The sequence below is a fragment of the Teleopsis dalmanni genome, chromosome 1 (assembly GCF_002237135.1).
Source record: "Teleopsis dalmanni isolate 2A chromosome 1, ASM223713v2, whole genome shotgun sequence".
NCBI classification, from domain to species: Eukaryota; Metazoa; Arthropoda; class Insecta; order Diptera; family Diopsidae; genus Teleopsis; species Teleopsis dalmanni.
The window spans coordinates 235,059,545-235,067,238 of NC_051846.1; the positions used below are offsets into that span (position 1 = coordinate 235,059,545).

The 7,694-nt window shown below is 26.5% G+C and overlaps 1 long non-coding RNA gene across 3 annotated transcripts; it reads right to left on the reverse strand.

The window, feature by feature from the left end:
• Positions 1–109: 109 nt before the first annotated feature.
• Positions 110–4,216, reverse strand: LOC119672742. Of its 3 annotated transcripts, none has more exons than XR_005251948.1 (3): positions 3,917–4,216; positions 3,758–3,860; positions 110–399 (listed from the first exon to the last, which is right to left on the reverse strand). It is a non-coding gene; the product is annotated as an uncharacterized LOC119672742 (long non-coding RNA). The 3 variants fall into 3 exon arrangements; XR_005251946.1 differs by lacking the exon at positions 110–399 and adding an exon at positions 2,262–2,520; XR_005251947.1 differs by lacking the exon at positions 110–399 and adding an exon at positions 2,262–2,520 and having other exon boundaries at positions 3,729–3,860.
• Positions 4,217–7,694: the final 3,478 nt, after the last annotated feature.

Here is a 7,694-nt window from a genome sequence, read left to right on the forward strand (position 1 = left end):
ATATTTTGTTAGATTATAGATAATTTACTTTACTTTTAAATTTAAGTAATTTCCTTCATTTACTTTATTTGTTTTTTAGTTGTCATTTGATAACTGTCATTTACAGTGGTGGCAATAAATATGTTCTTTGATATTGAAATGACATGTTTAATAGTGTATAGTGTACATAATATTATTCGGACAAAACACTTCCACATTAGGCTTTTAGAACAAAATCTTGTAAAATTTTTTCTTATATGAGGTTAGGATTATGTAAATTGAAATGGATTTAGTGCTAGACTTCAAAAAGAAATTAAAATAAGGCATTTTAAAACTGTTTATTTGGTCTGCAATCTCTTTCGCCCATATGGAAAGAATCCGTCTTTTCGAGATATATATGTTCTTTGTGTTTGGTTGAAACTTTTAAGAAAAAAAATGTATTTGAAACAAATGAAACTCTAAATTATTTGAGTTTATAGAATTTTTCTTTGATGTTGTGGTGCTTTTATGTATTTTTAACCATTATATATCATTCATATATATGGTTTATAAATTAATTTCTTTTAAGGTTTTTCAATAATTTTTGTAATTTCTATGTAATTATTTTCCTTAAACTTTTACATTGTATAAAAATTATATGCACTTATTTCATTTACCGATATTGATTTAAACAACATTTGCTTTTAAATTCACTTCAATTACTACTTATTTATAAAATAAATTGTTTTATATCATAACAAAAAAATATGTTTTTAATTATTTAAATTTCTTTTCTTAACTTACATTTAACTAAATTATATATATATATATATATATATGCATAAATTTTTAATTGATTCGTATTATTGTGTTCAAGATTTCTCCTCAAAACAAAATTTTTCTTATGAATTTTAAATTTAAAATCAAATTTTTTTTAATATAATAATAAAATATGTAGGAATTGTACTGCTTATAAGATCTTTTCAAATGTGGACTCGGTTATCTTCTCCGTTACTCGCGGTCACTTTTTAAATACCTGTTCACCGTCTCGGTATTTCATTATTTTAACGGTGTATAAAGCTGCCGTTATTCATATAGTTCAACTTTTTAGTATTGCAGATGATTGTTGGAATTATTATAAATGAGTGTTGGAACACCTATGCTCGATTAATTTCATCACACGTATTTCATTGATATGTTAATTTATTACCACTATTTAAACAAGGATATGTATTGTTTTTAATTGTTAAAAATCTTGAATCTTTTTATTTAATCTCCTTCAGTACCTTTCATTTACAATTTTAATTCACGAAAATTTACAAAAATAAAAAAAATCTTCACAGGTACAAAAAAATTTCTCCCGCACATATAAAAATCATAAAAGTCTTCGAACAGCACTGCACTCGGACTTATATTTTCCGATATCTTGACAGTATCCAAAACACACCTTTTATACGACAGTTTATTCCGAGGTTTTAAAGGTACAAACGCGATCAGCACACTGGCCCATAAGGGCTATCGCGAAGACGGAACCTTTTAGGGCATTGACCTTAATCTTCCACTTACCGTAGTAACGTAGTAAACAAAGAGTCCTAATGTAATTGTTAAGCTCAATGTAGTTTCAACTGGGGAGGTTGGACCTCATGTAGATGAGACAATCATCTGCGTAGCAGATTTGCCTAATGCATTGTGAAGGAAGGGGTAGGTCAGCATTAAAAATATTTAAAAGGATGGGGTATTCGCTAGAAACAGCCATTACTCGAAACAGCTGTATGGTCAGCCAAAAATTCAATTAACTAAAAATTCCGTTTTTACAATTCACTACTGTTCGAAACCTCTCAGTTACATTTTATAATTTTTTACTTGTTATGCCATGATTTTAATTATAAAATAATTAATAATCAATTCAAAAATAAAATATTTTTGTTATAATTTGGTACTATTTAAAAACCTTTGCATTAGCAAAACAGTTTTCTTCGTAATTTTCGTCGTATTTATCTTTAAAAACTACATTCGTTTAATTTTGGAGAATCGCTCAATTTTATAAGAAACTTATAAATAAATTGTTCAATTGAAAATTAAAGGATAACTTCAAAATACCATATGAATTAAACGAAAAATTGCTTCATATTCGGTTATACTTTTTATAATAGAAAAGATTTTTACTTTCTACAATCCATAATAAGCGATGAAACTATTTTCGTTAATATTACTTTCCATTTAAGTCTTTTTTTATCTAAATTCGAAATTTTAAGCCCACATTTAAATGGATTAAAAATAATTTCCTTCTTTTTATCGCATACATTTTGTCAAATAAATTTCGATTTCATCCATGAGCTTTTTAACATCCATCGCACTAGTAATTCGTACGAAATGCGAAAAAAAACATCAGATACAGAATCCGACAGGTCTAGTATTTTAGTGACGACATTGACTCCATATCGCATAATTTAATAGACCTAATCAGCTGTAAGCAATAAGCAATAAGCCGCGTGATGTCATGATATTCCAAATTGTATATGGTACAGTAACAGCTTTGATAGGATTTACAAGCAACATTATCTATAAGTATAAATTAATATTTTATTGACTTCTTTTTAATTAAAAATTAGTTTGAGTTTAAATAGTTAATGAAATTATTACAATCATGATTTTATATAGATACTTAGGTGTGGCTAGGTAGTAGCTTAGGTGAATAAAAAGGAGGGTAAATAATATAAAGAGATAGAATCTTTATAGTATACACATTAGACTGTTTTCACACCTATTTCTTATATTGTTTAGAGCACTATTTGTGCTCAGTATTCATTTATTATTCATTTAAATAATAAATAATGAGCCACATTATTTTTATTATTTAACAAGACTAATTCGGTATATACTTTGTGATAATGATTGAAATTATATATTTTCAATTTGAGTTCATATAACCGTAAACATATGCATATATTATACCTTTACACTATTATATTTATTGTTCTGCGATTGACACAGAACTATTCATTTTATTTAAAAATTATTCTTATCGTTGCACATTAATTGAGTTTATAATGAAGTGAAAACTTCAATAATATAATATGTAGACAGTGTGGTACCCGCATAACACCAATTTGTTTGGCAGAGGTTCATGTTAAGTAAATATGGTATGTGATTCATTGCAGAGGAACTTAAGGGTGAAATATAGAAAATATATTAATATTAATATATATCATATTGTCAGTTCTTCCGTTTTTCAGTATTTGAATTGATAAAGAAATGACTTTGAATATTTTTTCAAATGTTCTCATTTTTATCCCTCGAAAACAGACAGACTCTTTTATGTTGAAGCAGATATGTTATGTTGGATAATATCGGATTATTCAAATAAAGTTTTATATTATTCAACCCATAGGGAATATGTTTTCCGATATCTTTTTACTACCTAAAAGGTACTAAATTTACTATATTACACAAAACTTACATATATATGAAAAATATAAAAACGGCTAAATTCTTATTAAACTTAGACTAGGTGCTATTTCAGTTAACACTTTTATTTGTTAATTTCTTAAATAAACTTAATCAACTGACGATTATAGTTAACAATGAAATTTATAGACTAAGATTGCTGGAATTTTTTTGCTGGAGTTTCAATATTCGTAATGGAGGTTATTAATCTCTCAAGTCACTATACAATCAATACGTCAACTATTAGAACTTTGTGCCTTTTTTACATATTATAATCCTACTTTCTCAATAATTTCACAATTTAAATATTTTGTTGGTATCACCTTTGAGTAATGTGCTAACATTTGCTTACGTGTCTGACGCTCTTCCTCTGTATATTGGAGTGCCTTGTTAACAGGTTATATTTTTCGTGCTTTTTCCTCATATCATTTTAACTAAAATTAACTTGTATCACCCTATAACAGGATTAAAGTAATGTTATATACGCTTAATATTATTGTCACAAACTCACCACCACTGCACCTAACAGTTCCTGTAAAGTATCTGCTTTTTATTCATGCATTTCATCACTCTCCAAGATGCCAACTATATAATCACCAAAAATCGATTCATCTCTCTGCCACTTGTTTAATTTTTCCAGTAATAATTTCTTTCAAATGATATATGTACGTCGTATTAATCTTTTTAATTGTTACTGATTAATTTTTTTTAACTTTTGGATCTGTTTTGTTGTTAAGTGCAACTGATTTCATTTTAAATTTACATTGTCAATTTATCTTATAAATTCATTGTAAGTTGATATTGTTAGATTATAAATAATTTACTTTACTTTTAAATTTAAGTAATTTCCTCCATTTACTTTATTTGTTTTTTAGTTGTCATTTGATAACTGTCATTTACAGTGGTGGCAATAAATATGTTCTTTGATATTGAAATGACATGTTTAATAGTGTATAGTGTACATAATATTATTCGGACAAAACACTTCCACATTAGGCTTTTAGAACAAAATCTTGTAAAATTTTTTCTTATATGAGGTTAGGATTATGTAAATTGAAATGGATTTAGTGCTAGACTTCAAAAAGAAATTAAAATAAGGCATTTTAAAACTGTTTATTTGGTCTGCAATCTCTTTCGCCCATATGGAAAGAATCCGTCTTTTCGAGATATATATGTTCTTTGTGTTTGGTTGAAACTTTTAAGAAAAAAAATGTATTTGAAACAAATGAAACTCTAAATTATTTGAGTTTATAGAATTTTTCTTTGATGTTGTGGTGCTTTTATGTATTTTTAACCATTATATATCATTCATATATATGGTTTATAAATTAATTTCTTTTAAGGTTTTTCAATCATTTTTGTAATTTATATGTAATTATTTTCCTTAAACTTTTACATTGTATAAAAATTATATGCACTTATTTCATTTACCGATATTGATTTAAACAACATTTGCTTTTAAATTCACTTCAATTACTACTTATTTATAAAATAAATTGTTTTATATCATAACAAAAAAATATGTTTTTAATTATTTAAATTTCTTTTCTTAATTTATGTTTAACTAAATTATATATATATATATATATGCATAAATTTTTAATTGATTCGTATTATTGTGTTTAAGATTTCTCCTCAAAACAAAATTTTTCTTATGAATTTTAAATTTAAAATCAAATTTTTTTTAATATAATAATAAAATTTGTAGGAATTGTACTGCTTATAAGATCTTTTCAAATGTGGACTCGGTTATCTTCTCCGTTACTCGCGGTCACTTTTTAAATACCTGTTCACCGTCTCGGTATTTCATTATTTTAACGGTGTATAATGCTGCCCTTATTCATATAGTCCAACTTTTTAGTATGGCAGATGATTGTTGAAATTATTATAAATGAGTGTTGGAACACCTATGCTCGATTAATTTCATCACACGTATTTCATTTATATGTTAATTTATTACCACTATTTAAACAAGGATATGTATTGTTTTTAATTGTTAAAAATCTTGAATCTTTTTATTTAATCTCCTTCAGTACCTTTCATTTACAATTTTAATTCACGAAAATTTACAAAAATAAAAAAAATCTTCACAGGCACAAAAAAATTTCTCTCGCACATATAAAAATCATAAAAGTCTTCGAACAACACTGCACTCGAACTTATATTTTCCGATATCTTGACAGTATCCAAAACACACCTTTTATACGACAGTTTATTCCGAGGTTTTAAAGGTACAGACGCGATCAGCACACTGGCCCATAAGGGCTATCGCGAAGACGGAACCTTTTAGGGCATTGACCTTAATCTTCCACTTACCGTAGTAACGTAGTAAATAAAGAGTCCTAAGTTAATTGTTAAGCTCAATGTACTTTCAACTGAGGAGGTTGGACCTCATGTAGATGAGACAATCATCTGCGTAGCAGATTTGCCTAATGCATTGTGAAGGAAGGGGTAGGTCAGCATTAAAAATATTTAAAAGGATGGGGTATTCGCTAGAAACAGCTATTACTCGAAACAGCTGTATGGTCAGCTAAAAATTCAATTAACTAAAAATTCCGTTTTTACAATTCACTACTGTTCGAAACCTCTCAGTTACATTTTATAATTTTTTACTTGTTATGCCATGATTTTAATTATAAAATAATTAATAATCAATTTAAAAATAAAATAATTTTGTTATAATTTGGTACTATTCAAAAACCTTTGCATTAGCAAAACAGTTTTCTTCGTAATTTTCGTCGTATTTATCTTTAAAAACAACATTAGTTTAATTTTGGAGAATCGCTCAATTTTATAAGAAACTTATAAATAAATTGTTCAATTGAAAATTAAAGGATAACTTCAAAATACCATATGAATTAAACGAAAAATTGCTTCATATTCGGTTATACTTTTTATAATAGAAAAGATTTTTACTTTCTACAATCCATAATAAGCGATGAAACTATTTTCCAGAATTGATAGAACCCTAGTTCAATGGACAATCAAATTTGCAACATTGGTGACTTTCCTTGTTCTAGTATTCTATTTTATTAAGAAAATATCCTAAGTAATGTCGTTCAGTTATATCTAAATGAGACATAAATATTGTTATATTGTATATATTGTATATAAATTTTAAAATACAAATATAGGTACATTTTTCCTTTGTAAATTAAATTGTTCTTTTTTATTTTCACAATCACTCTTCATTTGTCATTAGAGAGGTTGTAACATATTTTCGGCTTTATAAACATTTCTTCTTGGATAGGTGCATATTTGGTTAAACTTCCCATTAATATTACTTTCCATTTAAGTCTTTTTTATCTAAATTCGAAATTTTAAGCCCACATTTAAATGGATTAAAAATAATTTCCTTCTTTTTATCGCATACATTTTGTCAAATAAATTTCGATTTCATCCATGAGCTTTTTAACATCCATCGCACTAGTAATTCGTATGAAATGCGAAAAAAAAACATCAGATACAGAATCCGACAGGTCTAGTATTTTAGTGATGACATTGATTCCATATCGCATAATTTAATAGACCTAGTCAGCTGTAAGCAGTAAGCAATAAGCCGCGTGATGTCATGATATTCCAAATTGTATATGGTACAGTAACAGCTTTGGTAGGATTTACAAGCAACATTGTCTATAAGTATAAATTAATATTTTATTGACTTCTTTTTAATTAAAAATTAGTTTGAGTTTAAATAGTTAATGAAATTATTACAATCATGATTTTATATAGATACTTAGGTGTGGCTAGGTAGTAGCTTAGGTGAATAAAAAGGAGGGTAAATAATATAAAGAGATAGAATCTTTATAGTATACACATTAGACTGTTTTCACACCTATTTCTTATATTGTTTAGAGCACTATTTGTGGTCAGTATTCATTTATTATTCATTTAAATAATAAATAATGAGCCACATTATTTTTATTATTTAACAAGACTAATTCGGTATATACTTTGTGATAATGATTGAAATTATATATTTTCAATTTGAGTTCATATAACCGTAAACATATGCATATATTATACCTTTACACTATTATATTTATTGTTCTGCGATTGACACAGAACTATTCATTTTATTTAAAAATTATTCTTATCGTTGCACATTAATTGAGTTTATAATGAAGTGAAAACTTCAATAATATAATATGTAGACAGTGTGGTACCCGCATAACACCAATTTGTTTGGCAGAGGTTCATGTTAAGTAAATATGGCATGTGATTCATTGCAGAGGAACTTAAGGGTGAAATATAGAAAATATATTAATATTAATATATATCATATTGTC